This window comes from Agelaius tricolor, unplaced genomic scaffold (assembly GCF_023055355.1).
Source record: "Agelaius tricolor isolate 1412-34295 unplaced genomic scaffold, bAgeTri1.0.p SCAF_9, whole genome shotgun sequence".
In the NCBI taxonomy this organism is placed as follows: Eukaryota; Metazoa; Chordata; class Aves; order Passeriformes; family Icteridae; genus Agelaius; species Agelaius tricolor.
The window spans coordinates 26,697,546-26,715,059 of record NW_027269269.1 but is presented as its reverse complement, the minus strand read 5'-3'; the positions used below and the strand labels follow the sequence as shown (position 1 = coordinate 26,715,059).

General features: G+C 41.0%; 1 protein-coding gene across 3 annotated transcripts in view; it reads right to left on the bottom strand.

Moving 5' to 3' along the window:
• ZBTB20 (zinc finger and BTB domain containing 20) overlaps nt 1-17,514 on the bottom strand; it is a 474,982-nt gene that overhangs the window by 155,941 nt on the left and 301,527 nt on the right. For all 3 annotated transcript variants that reach the window (XM_071433329.1, XM_071433328.1, XM_071433331.1), the window contains one exon: nt 7,184-7,284. The gene's annotated coding sequence lies outside the window, so the exon portion shown is untranslated. The remainder of the gene's footprint in view (nt 1-7,183; nt 7,285-17,514) is intronic.

Here is a 17,514-nt window from a genome sequence, read left to right as displayed (position 1 = left end):
TTTTCCCACTTTGGGAAGCAGTTGTGCCAATTACCACCGGTGGCAACTCATGGACCAGAACTAAACCAAACCCAACTGACTCCATGACAGGGAAGGGACTAGAGGGAAGATGGTGCCATACCCGCAGTGTAGGACAGGGAGGATGGTGCTATTCTGTTAAGCAAAGAGGAATTGCTTATGTAACAGAAAAGGAAAAATGTGAAAATGTCAAAAGCCTATTCTGACATGAGGGAGAAAGGAAAGCATTCATTAATTTTAATAACAGTCTTTATTCTTGTAACAAACTTTGTAAACTGACCAGAGTTCACTTGTAATCTGTTTGTCAACCCAACACTCTGAAGAAACTTCTTATAAGGGAGGAGAAAATCCCAAATTATTAAAAATAACCCCAGGCTGTGCTTTCAGGTTTTGGTTTGAATCCAGTACCCGCAAGAGAAACCTTTCAACAGAAGGCACCAAGGAATTCTCATGGAATAGCTACAGGATAAGGACACACATTTCCAGTAAAAGCTGGCCTTTCTTTCCCCTCCTCCCAGTCTCCTTATTCCCAAAAGATACCAAGAAAATAGAAGATTGTTGGGATTTCTATAAGAAGATTTGGCAGGTTTTTCATATTTGTTTAGACTATAAGATACAATGTGAATTTGGGTCTTGCCTCTCTCTCTCTGAGAAGAAAAATGAGTTATTTGTTCTCTGAGTAAGTATTTGTTATTAGTGGATCAGACATGGATAAGGTATATTATTACAACCACGTTTGTTAGGTATGATTTAAATTGTTTGCTGCATATCATCTTAGGCTGTCTTTAATTTTGTTATACTTTAGGGGTTTTTTGTTTGGGTTTATGCTTTTAGTCACAGTTGGTTGTGTTTTGAACTTTGAAAAAAATTAATACAAAGGAAATTAAAAAAAGAAAAAGAAAATATTTTCAAAATGATGTGGAAATCAAATCTACCCCTGAGTAATTTGATTTGTAGGAAATGGAGAGCAAAGCATTACAAAGCATTACAAACAGAATGCCTTGAAGTGCATCATAATTACTTACATGTGCAAATACATTGTCTAGGTTTAGGAATTCAGCTAATAATAGTCATAATAATTCCATGCCCTTACACCCAGTCTTTCAGCCAAGCTTCTCCAGGTTTATGTAAGCAATCATTAACTAATGCCTGGGTACCCATAAGGACTCTGCTGCCCTTATGGATGGAGAAATGGGGGCAAAAGCTCTCCAGGGTCAAGGACAAACTGTGAGCTGCTCTACAAGTGGGAGACAAATGCAGATGATCATCTTCTAACTACAAGTGGATCAGAGGTGCAGGAATTTGTAGCTGATCTGACATTACTACAACTTTGTGGCTCTCTAAGAATGAAGGAGTGTAACAAACATACATTTTATACCTTCTGTTCCACAAAGTCTAAAGGTTGAAAATTGACATAAATCATATCCAAGTTCCATCCTTGGTGGAACACTGGTATATACAAAAACCTACCGATGTTTTGTATCAAAGCACAAAGATTAACAAGTTTGCCTTGTTTGTAACAGTTTACCAGGGAAAATAGTTTTCATCTGAGGCTCCACAAATGGTTTTCAGACTAGGCATCCTTTGTGGAAATCTGGGTTGAATGCGGAAGAAATCTGGAAAAGGGTAGCCTAAAACGTTCAATTGTTATACAGAGTCCCAAACACCAATTTCATGCTTGTAGACTATTCTCACACTGATCTCTTAAGTTTTAAGAGATCTTAACAAAGATCTGAATGTGCCATATTACCCAAAAGCTTTTCCACAATTCCAGGCTGTAAAGAAAGGCTGGATTTTACACTCTTCTGCTGTTTAATACCATGCCACTTCCTACGTGCACTCCTACATTACTCTCTCTCACAACTCATGAGAGGAACCCACAGTTTCTGCAGCCCAGGCCCTTAACACTCCTTATTTTACAAGAATATATGTTTTCATGCTTTTCTAGATAACCAAAATCCTAAAATGCCACATATTTCTGCTGTTTCATTTAGTCATACAATAATTTTAATGCTTTGAACTAGTACCTGCTGAAATAGCAATAAGTTACTGACCCACACAGACACTCAACTGCCTGTTTGAGGGGTTTGACATTCACACATCCCATTTTCTCTTAGCATGTATTTCTGTGCTCCCTGTAGCTGCAACAAGAAAGTGTGTCTCCATCCATTTTTATTACCTGTTATGCTTTACACTAATAAAAACTGGATATTATTTATTTGTCTGGCTGACTGACAAAGCCAGGCATCAAAGCATCATTCCAGTGTCACATACTTCAACGCTCTAATCTTTCAGAACTTGTAAAGCAATCTCTTACGGCGCTTTGTGGGCTGTGAGATCACCCTGACAAACTGTGATAATGTTGGCAATCTCCAAATGGGTGTTCATTTGCAATCTTACTACAGAGGAATTGCTATGTTTCCAAATTTGAGGGCTTGACATAATCTGTCTTCACAAAGCTATCAGGGTCTGTCATAAGGCTGTCTGTGACCCTGGGATTTTATGGGGTCAATATCCATCCCCAGTGAAACCTCATTGCAAGCAGTGGAATTACCTAGAGTATGACTTTCTCTATCTATTTGCTTTCTTTCCCTTTATTTAAAATACCCCTTCTTTGTATTATATTTTTTGAAGTGCAAATGGCACCTACTCATAACATCAGAGCTAGGCAGGGGAGACTGCTCCTCATGGCCAGTTTCTTACAATTCATGCCAAACCCTCTGCTCCCCTCATCACACTGAGCGACTGAGAAAACAATGCAAATGTCAGGTCAAGCTACAGAGCTATTGCCATCATCTCTTCCCTTCCGTATGCTCCCAGCACTGGCAGTCTCTGGGCTGCAGTCCACAGGATATCCAAAATTATGGCCCAGATTGAGGGAGGGGTAGAAAAACGATGGTACTCTGCCAATTATGTCAGAACCTAAACTTGATCCATTTTAAAACTGAAGCTGGGGACTGTAGGATAGCACCATGTTTGCTATAATTTGTGTAAGGAAAAGAAAATAATTTAGCATCTAAAAAAAAAGGAAAAAGTCAGAGTTAGAGCAGACTAATAAATGTTTTATATTTGCCTCTGAATCTTATCTTTAAGTAAAGACAATGCTATCTGGACATAGAAAGAAGATTTTTAAAATGCCGTAAGACTGTTGAACACCTCCAGAAAAAATGAGACAGGGAGTGTCAGGCTTCACCATATTCATGAGGGCCACACAACTTCTAGTGAAGTAATTCTGTTTTGAAATGACTTAGGATTCCTTTAGAAAAGCTGGGAACACAGGATGGAAATAGAAAACTAAAAAAAGTGCATCCAGTGTTTCAAAATACGCTCCCTGCACAACACCCTTTCCCTGCTATCATCTCCTGAGGCAAATTTCCCAGGCAGTTCCTCACACTTTCCGAAAGATGCTCCCCAAATGCTACTGAGGGAGGGGGTGAGCAGCTGGAACCTGGCCATGGTGGGGTCAGAAAGCCCATGCCAGGCAGAGGCACTAAAACACAAGCTGAGAATCACACACTGGCTTAGATACTCTGCTGTATTTATGTTGGGATGTTTTGCTATGTTTACTATGGTTTTATGAACAAAGTTCTCTTCCTTGGATTATTCCATCTAAAATCAAAACAAAAGTAGCTAAAGATGCACCATCCTTTGTTTTGTCCCCATTTAAGCTATTTTCTGCATTTCATTCTCTGTGAAAAGGAAAGTCAGTGTCACTATCCAACCTCAGAAACAAGGACCTAGCTGCAATGCTATTGGGAAACTTTGGAATCCAAATAAATTCCAAACTTCTATTTTGGCCTGAATTTACAGCAAACTTGCTCCTGCTCTCAAAATGCCTACTGCTTTTACCAGAAGCAGCAATTATCCCTCGTCTTTCCTGAATCTTTCAGAAAAGAATGCACAGCCCTGGAAGCCCAGGGTAAATGTTTTAATATGTGTACTACCTTGCTGAAGTCAGTAGATTGCATGGATATGAAAAAAAGGCTGTAAAGTACAAGGATCCATGGGCTTCAAAAGGTTAAGGAGCTTCACCAATACAAACACTGCAGCTGGGACAGTCCTGAACAGAGCAATGCAACTGGTATGTGCTTTTCCTTCCTAAAACTTTTTTCTTGAGGGTGAATGTTTTCATTTTACAGTAAATGGAAAACTGTTGACTTGTACATTAGTTTTTATTTGACTCTTTTCTACAAAAAGCTATTTTTAAGGACAAAACAGTCTAAGCAAAGAGCCCTACCTCTCTGCTAGTGCCACTTCAGAAGGTTTTTGCTAGCCACAGCTGAATTACAGCAATGATTCCCCTTTTTAAATTCCATGTTTTTTCTATTTTCACCACTGACAACAAAATTTTCCAAAAAATAAAGAAAACAGACTGTCACTGGTAGATCAGTATTTATAGATGGAAAGAAGACAGAAACATTTTAAATTTACCCTAAACAAGGGGGCTTATACCATGACAGTAACTTCTAATGTAATTAATTTGTCTTATAAATTGCATTCCTGGGCATATCCCTAAAAATTAATTAGGTTAGAGAGGGAAGGAAAACAAATTGAAAACTCCTTAAAACTCCAGGAAACAATAAGTTTTAAACACATCAGTGTCAAAAATTTCATTATAAAGTTCTTCTCTCCACTTCCCCTATTCTTTCCAAGACACCAAGATCCTGAGATTGAGAATCATTCTGGCACACTAAGGTCAAGGAAACCATATACATTCAAATACAGAACATTTCTGAAATTGAAGATTTTGCAATCAGCTCTGCCTTTCCAGACTGCACATTCCCTGTAAGAATTCCGAAATATAATTTACTAAAGACATTCATTGTGCTAGTGTGGCTTTAAACACAAAGCTACAGTCACAAGATGTGGACATGGTACATTCATCACACAGCAGAGAAAAGCAAAGGGAAGGACGGCAGAAGAAAACAATAAGAATTTTAGACAAATTTTAATATTGGCCAAACTCATCCTCAGATCAAAACTCTGAAGTTTTCTCTGTTCATTAGTTTCTCTACAGTTTAGGTAAAAAGGAATTTGGCCATGTACTTTTTCTGTAGCGCCCTGTCTTCATTTTGTGCAAGAAACAGCACTTAGGTTTTTTTCACTCTTCTCAACACAATTCTTGGGATTGGAAGTGCTGGTACACATATAAAAAATCCATGATATTTTCTGATTCCATTTGTAACATAAATCAAGTTTTGTACTTCCTGATGCCTATGCCACCTTCCAGGACTAAGGGAAGAATCAAAAGACAACAAAATGCAGGGAAGTAACTGAGTTGATGGTGCTTTATCATTGAAACTTTAACAGACTGCACTAATTTATAACTCCACAGTACAGACTTCACCTGGATCACGTGAGGGCACGAGATGCCATTTCTGCCAGCCCTTCTATGTGTTAACGCTAGCAGCAAGGAACAAAAGGTATCAGATAAGGCACAGAGCTTGCTGCTAGAAGTCAACACATCAAAATATATTTTTAAAACTGCATCAGAGAATTTATAATGGATCCGTGCTTTGCATTTTGAGGTGACAGAGTTCTCGATCTGGTAGAAAGTTCCCAAAGCTCAATTTACTACATTGTCAAAATATAGCCTGAGGGGACAATCTGACTTACAGCATCTTTATGACTGGTGATGAAAGAACCTCGCTTGGCTTTTAGATCCCAAGTTTGGCTCAAGACAGTGCAGTAGAGAACAGAACATCTTCTATTTTATGCTGGGTGTTCACAGTGCTCCTCTTCAGCACAGAATTAGGTTTTACTCTATAGAATTCTCACACAGCTCGCTGATGGGTTAGAATTCACACCTTCAGATTTTGGGGATATACTTCACACCCTGCATTGTTACTGCTACTAAAGATACAGATTACACTGTCCTCATGTCATTGTAGCATCTGTAACGGAAATCTTTAGAAAATTCAGGGAAAAACTGCATCTTTTACAAGGCCACAGCATGTCTTATTCAGCCTTGGAGAGACTTCAGAGCACAGTAACCGCATTAATTGGACATTATATGGACAGCCAAGTAAAGCTCAGTTACTGTGCAGATTTTACTGCTCTTTGTCATGTTGCTTCAAAACACATTTCATGTTTTAACCAGTCATATATACATATGAAAGCATTTCGCAACACTGGACAATGCTACAGATCCACAGGAAATAATTGTTTCACAAACATGAGGCAATCTGCACAAATATAAATAGTGTGGCCCAAATCTGTTCTAAATTATGGTTGTGCAAACCCATGAAAGTCAACTAGTACCACTAACAGAATAGGACATATAAGAGCATGTAAAAGTATAAAATATGGCTCTACTGTTCATCTATTCATGGTCCAAACCCTGCCAGCCTGCCAGCACTTATATTCTACTAGTTTACCAGCATGGCTTTACAGGAAATAAGAAAAATTATGGGATTTCTAGTTCTCTCATGCACTGGAGGACACAAGTCCAAGAACATATGGGCGTAAATGTGTCAGCATCCTACATCACTCTTGTTTGAAGAATGTTATTAATTTTTGTGGGTGGAGTCCAAAATTGTAATGCCATACTAAAACACAGTGGCTGTTTCTGTAATGCGTATGTCACAGGGAGCATATGTGTAGCAGTTCAAGGATAGCATTTTAACTTGATTTCAAGTGGTTTTCTGAATTGTAATACCCTCAAAAGATGAAGCACTGATGCTGCCGGCAGGGTATTTCACAACTTTTGTCTTCACAGTTTCATCCAGTCACCTCAATTGTGACCTCTAGGATATCATGCTATTGCAGATCTGGACTCCACACAAAGCTGTTTCAACAAATCTCATTTTTCTCTCTAATACACAGCATGTGACTTCAGGATTGGTATTTTCAATGCTGAACTGAGTTGTACGAGCAATGCATGCTACTCCAGGCAAAAAGGAAGACTAATAGCAGAAGATTCTTTGCCATGCTAGCTCTAAATGAATTTCAATCCCAATCTTCTCCAATGAATTAGCCTCTTTACCAAACTCGCAGGTACAGACAGATACTGTGGGAATCAGCCATGTAACTGTTCCAACTGGATACAGTGAGGAAAGTATTGCCAAAGGCTTTTCGGCTGCAACTCAACAGGTGGTTTGGCACCGAGATTTCTACCTGTTTGTGGTTTTCATCTCTGGTTTCAAGACAGAAAATGAGATTATACCTTTCAGTGCTGCATCTCAAGCAGGCTGTACGCAGAGCAAGGTTTCATTCCAACACAATCTCTCTCTCTCTCGCAAAGTTGAGGAAAACTGCCAACCACTGCTGCTCTTGATATCAACATGTGATGCAGATGTCAGAAAAGGGAAAAGAGAAAGGAGAGAAGAAAAAAGGAAAATAAAACTGTAAGTTTTATGTAAACAAGAAACTGTACTTAATGACTACATCTAAGGAAAACAAAATAAAAATTACTGGCTTTAGTATAAGGAAACAAATAAACAAAACCTTGGAACAGCTTCATCTAAGAGGTTGTGGCATTTTTTAACCAGCAGTTTTTTTGTTTGTTTGTTTGGGGTTTTTTAGTTTATTAGAATTTTTGTTTACATTTAGTTCCAGGAGATAAAATACCTTTACGTGGTAAACTTAAAGGGCCAATATAAAAGAAACAAATCTATCATAGCATCAAAACTAATTACTCCATTACTGAGAGAAGAGTCTAAGCACCTTTAACAAACACCCTGAAAAGCAGCAGAAGCATTCATAACATATGTTCTTGCCTGCAAATAGCCCAGAGTGCAAGAGGTGGGTTTCATTTTCAGTTTTTAAAGCCTTCTGCATCGGTCTAACTCTGCCTTTGTTGAAGGTAGTGTTAACACACATTGAATGCAGAAAGAACCAAATGTGGGTAACTGCATATTTCAAAAAATCACACCCAATATGTTCAACTGATGCCATCATTTCCTGAGGACAAGAGTAGGCTATGGAATACTACAAATAATAGAGAGCAGGAGTATAAAGCAAGCTTCCCAGAACCAAGAAAGCATATTTCAATACTTTTTCACAGATAATTGGGAATATGCATCTTCAAAATAATAGTCAAGAGCAAGTAAAGACCGCCAGGAGATGCTTACTGTGACAGAAGTCTCAGTGCCTTTTCATAAAATAAGAGCTCGTTAAGGCAAGTCCCAACAACCATTAAGAGAACAGTCAGTGAATCTATGCTTTTCGGATTAAAGCAAGAAAAGAAAGAAAATGAAAGTGCTTCTCCACAGACAAAGATGTAATGAGAATGACTTCAATACATCAGCATTTGAGCCATCAAATGGGCCCACATTGGCCAACACACAGAAAAGTAGAATGACCAACAAAAACTTTGCTTTGCCCCAATAAAAACATTTCAGGAAGTTGTATGTACTAATTTGCCTATGGAAGATGAGACCCTCATCATAAAACTGCATTAAATCATCTATACTAAGAAAGACTGAGCTGAAGAGAATATGGAACTATCTTATCATGATGATATAATCACTTGAGGGAAAAGGACCCCAAAATGTTCTATTCTTGAGCTGGAAGAATCAGTGAAGTGTGTCTTTTTTCCTCATGAGAAGGGCTTTCCACAAAAAAAAAAAAATACACCTCTCAGAGAATCAAAACAGAATTTTTTCTTCAACTACCTGGAAAAAGGAGGGGGGAAAAAAGAGTAATGAGTCTTTCAGAACCAGCAGTTGGCAAATACTTATTTGACTTTTCTTGGGTAAAACAGTTATTCCCCAAGAAAATTTTCATTTCAAGAAAAAGCACTGAAAGATCATTCTGATGGAAAAATGCCGGGCCATGGCTACGAAGGATAAGACCACTGGCTTCAGCCAGGGGGAGGTGAATGCCAAGGCCAATGGACTGGGTCTGCCACAGTCCTCTTGCAGAATCATGGGCACAATGCCTCCATTTGCTGTGATGTTTGCTCTGCTCCAGTTTTTTGCCTACGTAGATCTTCTCCTCTTCAGGGCAGGAACTGTCTCTCACTGCATGTTGTGCACAGCCTACTGCAACACGTGTGCTTGATGACTTTTAGCACTACAGCACCAACAGTGCCTTTTCCTCCTACAGCAGCTACTCCCCAATATCAGGATGAGGAGAAAAAAAAGTGACCTATGTCTGCAACACATTGCTAATCAAACACTGTTGTATAGCATGGGGATGGGGGGGGGGGGGGGGGGGTGCCTTTTCACCACAGAACTAATCAGGGTTTATACACACAAAATCAGTAAACTATATAGTTCAGTCTTGTGATCTGTGTTCCAAGCTGCCAGAAATAAGGCAGGAAAGAGGGGTGGGGAAGGGGGAGTAGGGGGGAAGCATCTCCTGTGCTCATAATGAAAGAAGAGAGATGACTGGACTGAGAGCTGATGAGGTTACAAGGCAACAGCAGTGCCATGAGTTGTTTGGGCTTAAAGCCAGATGTCTTGTATTTCCTTTGATTGTTTCTAAATAATTAATGGTATTAATTTCATCATGTGACCCACCCACCCCCCTTTTAGTATTTGGCTCTGTGTACTAACACTAAAGGAGGAAAACGGTACTGTCTATAGCATACTGCATGCTGATGCTGTGTGTTCGGACTGCAGCAACAGCTGATACTCATATCCCTAGGATTCTATATTCCACAGCACTCACAGTGTTTGCATGAAGGAGATGGAGTAGTATCCTTCATTCTCCATCCATAAACCAACTCAACTATGGCATATGGACACTGCATGTTTGAAGTAGTAAAAGAGAGGGTACATCGCTCCCTCTCCGCCCACACTAAGATGAACCTGCCACTACTATCTCACGTAACGCTTTCTGGCAAGCTCCCAGTTTTCAGTCATGCTGGTTTGCTTGAAAGAAACACTCAGAGGAGACTCTGCTTGTCTTGCTGTTCGAACAAACAAAATAATCACGTATCTTGAGTTAATGGCCCAAAGCTTAATGAAGATCATAGAAAAGAGGCTGCCTGTGATGGGAGCATTCCCTTCTGACTTAGCCACATAAGCCACTGCTGTTGGCAAAAGGAAATGGATTATGAGGAAAATAAGTAGCCCTGAGCTCTGGTCTAGACAAACCTTTGCTTGGTACTGTAGCAGTAAGCGCACAAAGAGAACAGTAACAACCAGAAATAAAAATTTCACTTCTCCACAATTTTGTACCCCAGGTCACTGGCAGCAACATCAGGAGGACTTGTGTTTCTTTTTCATGGGAATGTTTGGGTTGTGTGCTAGGACCACTGGAATCTAACAGTGGAGTTCCTGAACAAAGAAAGACTAGTAGAGGCAGACCCCTATATGCAAGATTCTGTGATATGTACTAAGGAAAAATGCCTGCCCACCCTCCTGTATATGCAGCCTACTTTCAGCTCCCCATGTCAAGTCTCCACCCATCTTATCTACCTTTTTTCCTACCACATTCTCACTTATCTTGAATCCCATGGTATCTACCATAGAATCACCATAGAATCGCCTGAGTTGGAAGGGACCCTTAAAGGTCCTTCCTTAAAGGTCATCTAGTCCAACCCTCCTAAAATGAGCAGGGACCCCTCTCTTCAACCAGATCATCTTGCTAAGAATTCTGTCCAATCTGACCTTGAATACTTACAGGGATGGGGCACCCACCATCTCTCTCAACAACATGTTTCAGTGCTTTATTCACCATCAGATATTCACCATCAGCCATATATTAAATGGGGCAGCTGGGAGGTAATGGAGAAAGAAATCTGACAGCTTGGAGCAGACCCTTGTTTTGTCCAGTAATGCTCCAGACTTCTGAAGGTAAGGACTAAATAATATGAGGCCCTCACAGATGTCAAAAGAAGTTTCCAGAAGTCTGCATAAAGCCAACCTCATCAAAGCATACTTGTGGGGAGTCAGAGAGGGCTTGGTCAAGTCTCATTTCCTAGATTTTATCCATGGCTGCCTAATTGGGTGTCATTCTGCAGCTGAACTATCAGACCAAGAATGCTGCATTGTACAATGACAACTCTTCAGTCAAGGGAAAGTGAAACTTTAAGAATTCTCCACTAGAAAGCCTGATCCTAATCTTGAAGGACTTGACCCTGAGATTAGGCCAGCTGGTTAGAGTATAGTGTTAGTAATACCTAGATTGTGGGTTTAATCCCTGTGTGGGCCATTCACTTAAGAGTTGGACTCCATGATCCTTGTGGGCCCCGCCCCTCCCAACTCAGAAAATTCTGTAATTTCTGTAGATTTTGACTTGGCAGTCAAGGCCTAGCAATCCGAAGGCATATTCCTTCCCCACACACCCACTACAGGTTCATAGGAAGAAGTCTGTCTCATTACATGAAGATCATATGAGAAGTACACCTGAGCCCTTCAGCTGGGACTGGAGCAGCACCAAAACCAGCATTGGCCCTGCACACTGCAGAGAAATCACCTGGAGGGAGCATCACCACTGCCAAATCACAGTATGAGGCACTGGAGGCAGGGTCGCAGAGTGCCCTGGGTGCCAGAGCTCAGGCTGTACTGCAAGAAAAAGCAGGATGAATACCACACTGGCTGTTCTGGGAAGAAAACATCTCCCCCTCTACTATTAGAGCTTCTCTAACTTGGTTATAAGGCTGAATAAATTTATGGGTTTGTTGCTCATGGACACATGCAGACGGAGAAAACACCAAACCAGATCAGTTAAAAGAGGATGCGGAAGAGTAAGATACAGCCAAACTTCAAGTGACTCCTTCAGCTCCTACCAGCTATCTACAGTAGAGTGGCCAAACTTGCACAAGCAAAAACCACATCAGGAATACCTGATGCCAGAGTCCTCCTCCTTGGAAGCCATTCACAGAAAATGGGCTCTGCAGCTTTGAACTGGAACAGAGGAAACTGCTTCTAGACAGGAATGATCACAGAAATGACTACACTGCTTGCAAGGTAGAAACACTCCAAACAATCAAAAATACAACTGAACAGTCACAGCACTTTATGAGTAGCCCCTGTACCTAACTGCTTGGTTTTCAGGATTTTGGGAGGTCACGATAGAGTGTGAAAACAGCATTTTTCCTATGGCATCAAGGATCTCTGAAAGTGTCTACATGTCAGCCTTGGCTGAGAATGTATCCTTTGTTCCTTCTTGTGCATTGTTTCCCTTTAATGATAGCTTTGCAGTGAATCCCATTTGTGAGTTGCTCAAATAAATGCAAATTTCATCTTGTAAGCAATACCCTCCAAAATATAACTACCACTGAAAGTAAAATTCTGAAGAGCTAAAAGGCACTGGGTCTTCCCTAGTGCCCCCATCTCCCCAGTGCACTTGACTGCTTGCTATTATTATATATGGAGTACCAGGCAGGGTACTTGCTATTATAAATATGTACTGTATTGAAATATATAGCCCAAGTCCCCAGGGCCCAACATTCTAATTAGAACTACAATTGTGCAAATAGCTGATTTATTTGGCTAGCTGACCAAACTGAGAACATGGAAAGGAGAAAAAAAAACCCAAACAAAAATCACCTATGTGTTTAACGAAATGGGTTAGTTTTTTTGTTTGTGTTCAATATATTTCAATTAAAATTGACTAAGTCTCAAAACAAAACCAGAAACCTTGTTTAGAAATATCAAAACAAAATCTTCTGTCTTTCCAAAACTTTTTATTTTCTTCTTCGTTTATTTTTTTTTCCTTGCATAATCTTGGTTAATCCATATCTGAGGTGAGCATCTTTCAGCAAATTAAAAATTTAATTCAACAGTTTTACCCAGATTTAAATCTAAGGGCTGAATTGTGAGTCAACCAGCTCTTGACTTAATGAAAGAATAGGGAAGCAGGGGATCTGCATTCTCTTCTTCATTCAGCCCCCATCTTTGCACCCAAGGTGAGTTATTATTTGATTTCTTTATGGTGGTCTCTCACAGTTTGTCTCTGCAGTCTCTGAGCTTGTTGGGGTTACATGCACCTCCTACAGTGGGTCTGTGCAGTGCCTAAAACAATGATGAGACTGCTCATCTCAACTGGGGCCTACATGATTTACTAAAATATAAATAACTCCTCAACTGCAGTCAAATCTCTTTTTAATGCCAATAGTTGCACTTGCATATATTTAGCAACCCATCATGGGAACATCAGTTTCTTTTTTAATTAATTACTTATTAATAGATGTAAAATATGAATGGACAGCAAGCCTGGATTTTTCTTGCTTCATCAATTTCAGCATTCAAAGAAAGCATCTCGTTTACAGCTACCAGGAACCAACAGGGACATGTAATGAATGAAGCCTGAAACCCAAGATCCCCTCAGCACTTTTGTACCCCCATTGTTTGGGGACAAATTCTCTCTTCCCTCCAGGGAAGGAAGACTAGTTGGATTGAAAGAGCTTGAAAAAGTGGAAAGCCTCATAGGCAAGCTTCAAATTCCCTGTGCAGGGCTTCAGGCACACAGTTGTCACCAGCAGGAATGGGAAATGAAAGTTCAGTATCTGCAGAGAGGTGGAAACAGCTGTGGGACTGCAGGTGCACCTCCCTCTCTTTTGAGGACCCCATGCATCTCACAAGGCCAGATTGACTAGTTGAAAGACAACTGGAGCTTGTTGGAAAATAAACACCATAGAAACAGAAAGGACTGTGATACTATGAACTCTTCAACAAAGAGCACTTGGAGCTGGGGGTGGGGAGGTTTCTCAGAGCATACATGGTTGTCACTGACAATAAAGTCAGTCACGTTTTTGAAACACTCGGGACAGAATTCAAATGTTCCCCATTATGCCTTGAGATGTACTCCCTGGGTTCACAAGGTGCGTGGGTTACGCTGAGCTTGCGCGCTCCTCTGCTGAGTCTGTGAAAGGCAGCGCAAATCGCACTCTGAGAAGGAAGGAACTGTGGAGCACATGGGACGAGAATTCCTGCCCTAGGGGCCTGATCACGGGTGCCCCCAGAGTCCTGGACTCCCATGGCAGCTTTAACTTCATGCTAGTTTTCTCCATCCCTGGGGCTGCTGCTCAGCTCCAGGAGACCCCACTGCCATTTCCCAGCCCCGAGGCTGCACCTCAGCCACGGCTCCTGCGAGGGGCTGAGAGAGAACAGCCCGAGCTGGCCGGTGCCAAGGCAGTCCTGCTCTGCCCAAGAGCAGCACTTGCAGGGCCACCACTCCCCTCAGCATACATGTGTCCCCCCCACCATACTAAAGGAGAAATTATTGTCATTAAAAATAAATCCTCCTCCCTGTCGATTGACTGCACTTATTGGCCATTGCTGCCATCTAGCCAGATGCATCTCCAGCATGCTCAGAAGCCTTCAGCCTGTTTATTTTCTCACTGCTGCTCGGCCGGAAGCAAGGATAAATGCATCCCTTGTTACTCACTGTCTCTGCAGAAACATCTGTAAACTTTCACAGGGTTTTCCTTTTTTTCCAATAGGTGACAAAATACTCTATAACTGCAGGTGCTCTGGGACACAAACAGGAAAATGGAGATCAGACGCAGCTGTAGTCGGAGTAAGGGAAAAATGAGGATAAAGGCAGCAGATGAGACAGTGCTAAAACAAGCAAAGAAATTATTGAGAAATAGTAGTTAGCTATTTTTGCTGCCAACTTACTCTTGTAAGGTAGGTACGACACAATAATTTTGTCTATTTTGTTATCGTGCCAAATTTTTGCAGGTGTTACCAGGGGAAGTTTGTGGAAAAAAAGGTTTTTAAACATTATTGGAAAAGGATGAAGAACTTGTCAACTCAAGATAGCATTGGAGGATGTGCTGGAGGTCACAGCTAAGGAGCACTGGCTAGTGTTACCGGACTTGCAAAGTAGGAAAGATAAGGAAGTGATTTCAGGGACCTTCTGATTGAGATATATTTGTCTAAGAATTTGGTCCCAAAATTCAGTCAGGAAAATGTTCATAATGGGGGGCTTACTTTGTCTTCATCCCTTAATCTCCTTTTAGTATATATGGCATAAAATAGGTTGAAAAAAATAGTATTCTGAGGAGACCTAGAAATGGAAAGATTCAGACAGAGTTTCATGGCCTGATTTCTGTCCACAAGTCAGCTCTAAAAAGCCAGTGCAAACTTCCAGGCACCGTAGCCTTTCACTTCTCTAGACAACCTGGTTTCAGAGCCATATCCAGTAACATAATAAGCAAGAGGTAAAGCACAACAGGTGAAGAGAAAATAATCATGGCTGTATCATAAAATACAGTGATTGCTCTCTAGCCATAATGCTCCAACCAAACAAAAGGGGGAAGGAGGATATCAATAAACATCTGCGAATTCAAATTTATTTTACTGTACTTCCCATTCCACCAGAGAAACAAATAAAATGTTGCATTTTGCTTCCCTGGTTTTCTTAACTCTGAGAAGGGAGGTTTCATGGATAATCCAGAGTAATATTCAGCTGTAAATCCAATTTATGCAGTGGGATAGGATTAAAAAAGGAACAGAAGGTCTGGATTCTGAACCTGCTGTAACAGTTTTGATTTGAATAGAACCCAAGTCTTGAAATGGCTTGTTTTCCACTTCTGGTTTGGAGCTGGTTGAAATACTGCCACAGTAGCACTTCCTGTAATATTTTAGTCCAAGATCCTCATTATTTGGAACTGAACTCTAAAGATTTTGGCACCATGAAATCCAAATAAAACTCTGTTCCTGACTCAACTGGCCCAGAAGTCAACCCAAGCTTAATCTGGTTCTGGGTCCAAATCCAGCTTCATCCCATTTCCATTGTTATATAGATAATGCCATAATACCACCTCTAGCCTCAGGATTTATGATGCCCCCTCACAGGATGCATATTTGTGTGTAAATACATAAATCACATCAGATAAACAAAGCAGACATGCCAGAAAACAGGAGGGGAGGGAAGAGGAGAGATACCTACCAAGCAGTTTGTCTCTAAAGTGTTGCCAGTTGTGAAAGGACTCGTCGTGCTAATATCCCCTCACTCAGACTCTCACGGGCGCGCTAGGAGCGTGACGGCAGGCAGGCAGTGCATTTAAGTGCTGTTACTGAGGCCCCCAAATATTGACAGAGTGCCAGACTCTGAGAAACTATTGATGTATGCAGCCGGCCGCTGCTCCAGACACCTCTCAGACAGTGTCTTTAAATGTCACAGATTAATGAATTTTCATGAAAGGGAAAATGAGAGAAAGAATTAAAAAAAAAAAAAATATCCCATAGCACCAACATGAAAGCATCTTTTATCCCTACACAAAATTCTGCCCTCAAGCCTCAAGATTCCTAATAGATTATAACAGATTGTAAGTCTGCATGAGATATGGGATGGAGGAGGTTAGACCCTCTGGATCACGCAGAGCATCCTCAAACAAAGCCAATATGCTTTGTTTGTAAGTGAGATGTTCACTTACAAAAAATAGTGAGAGTCAAGGACCACTCAGACCTCTGTTTCATTTTAACCCAAACCACAGGTTACAGAGCTTAAGGGGGAGAGTTGGTTAAATATTTTTGATCTGAGGTACACATGGTACCAAACTGCAAAATTGAGATGTTGACTTTGAACAACCCTAACTTTAGAGACATTGAGATAGAGAGATGTACTTGGATCCTCTCTTAGTATTTGATCTTGTGCTTGATCTTAGTCAAGAAATTGCCAAAGTTATGATAGAACATTTTTATGCCATCAGATAAACCAAGTATGCTGATTATTTCTCTTTTTTCATTTATATCAGGAACTCAAATATGTATGCAAGAACTTCAAATATCATTAAAATGTAATAATGCAAAATGCAGTTGGAGTGCAAATGACAAATCTATGCATAACACATCACTTAAAGAGGAAGGAAGTGAAGGGATGATGCAGATGATGTATGCAGAGGTAAAAATGGGTCATTTATACCCAACCGCGTTAAAAATACAGCTTCAGTGAGTCCTTCTGCACAGAGCCACTTGTAGGTGGGGCTCCCTGAGCCATTTTCTCCCTCTTTCCCACAGTTAAGGATTCCTGCAAGGCTCTACTGCCCCCACTGCCCTGGGCTGTCCTGTAGGATTTCTCTTCAATGCAATGACAGCAAGTGGGGTGAGCAGCAACACTCCCAGCTCCTCGCTGGCTGCCTCCTCCCACCTCAGAAGCACAGCTGTCTGACACCAGGAGCTGGGAAATGGAAGATGGTGACACCACAACAGCCAGGCCTGCTGCAGGAAAATCTGGGGAAGCTGACAGCACCCTGACAAACAATGGGAGTGCTCTAAGAAAACCAAGCAACAAGACTCTGTGGTTTTCCATTCCATTGGAACAAGTCAAGAGGAGAGCCATGAAGATGCTCAGAGGGCTGGAGCACTTCTGTGATGGCAGACTGAAAGAGCTGGGGTTGTTCAGCCCAGAGAAGAGGAAGCTCTGTGGAGACCTCAAAGCAGCCTTCTCCCCTAAATGGGGCTGACAAAAAAGATGGTGAGGGACTTTTTACAAGGGCATAAAGTAATAGGTCAAAGGGTAATGGCTTAAAACTGAGAGAGCATAGATTTAAATTGATATGAAGAAGGATTCTCTATGATGAGGCTAGTCAGGCAGTGGCACAGGTTGCCCAGAGACATTGTGGATAGTCCATCCCTGAAAGCCTTGAAAACC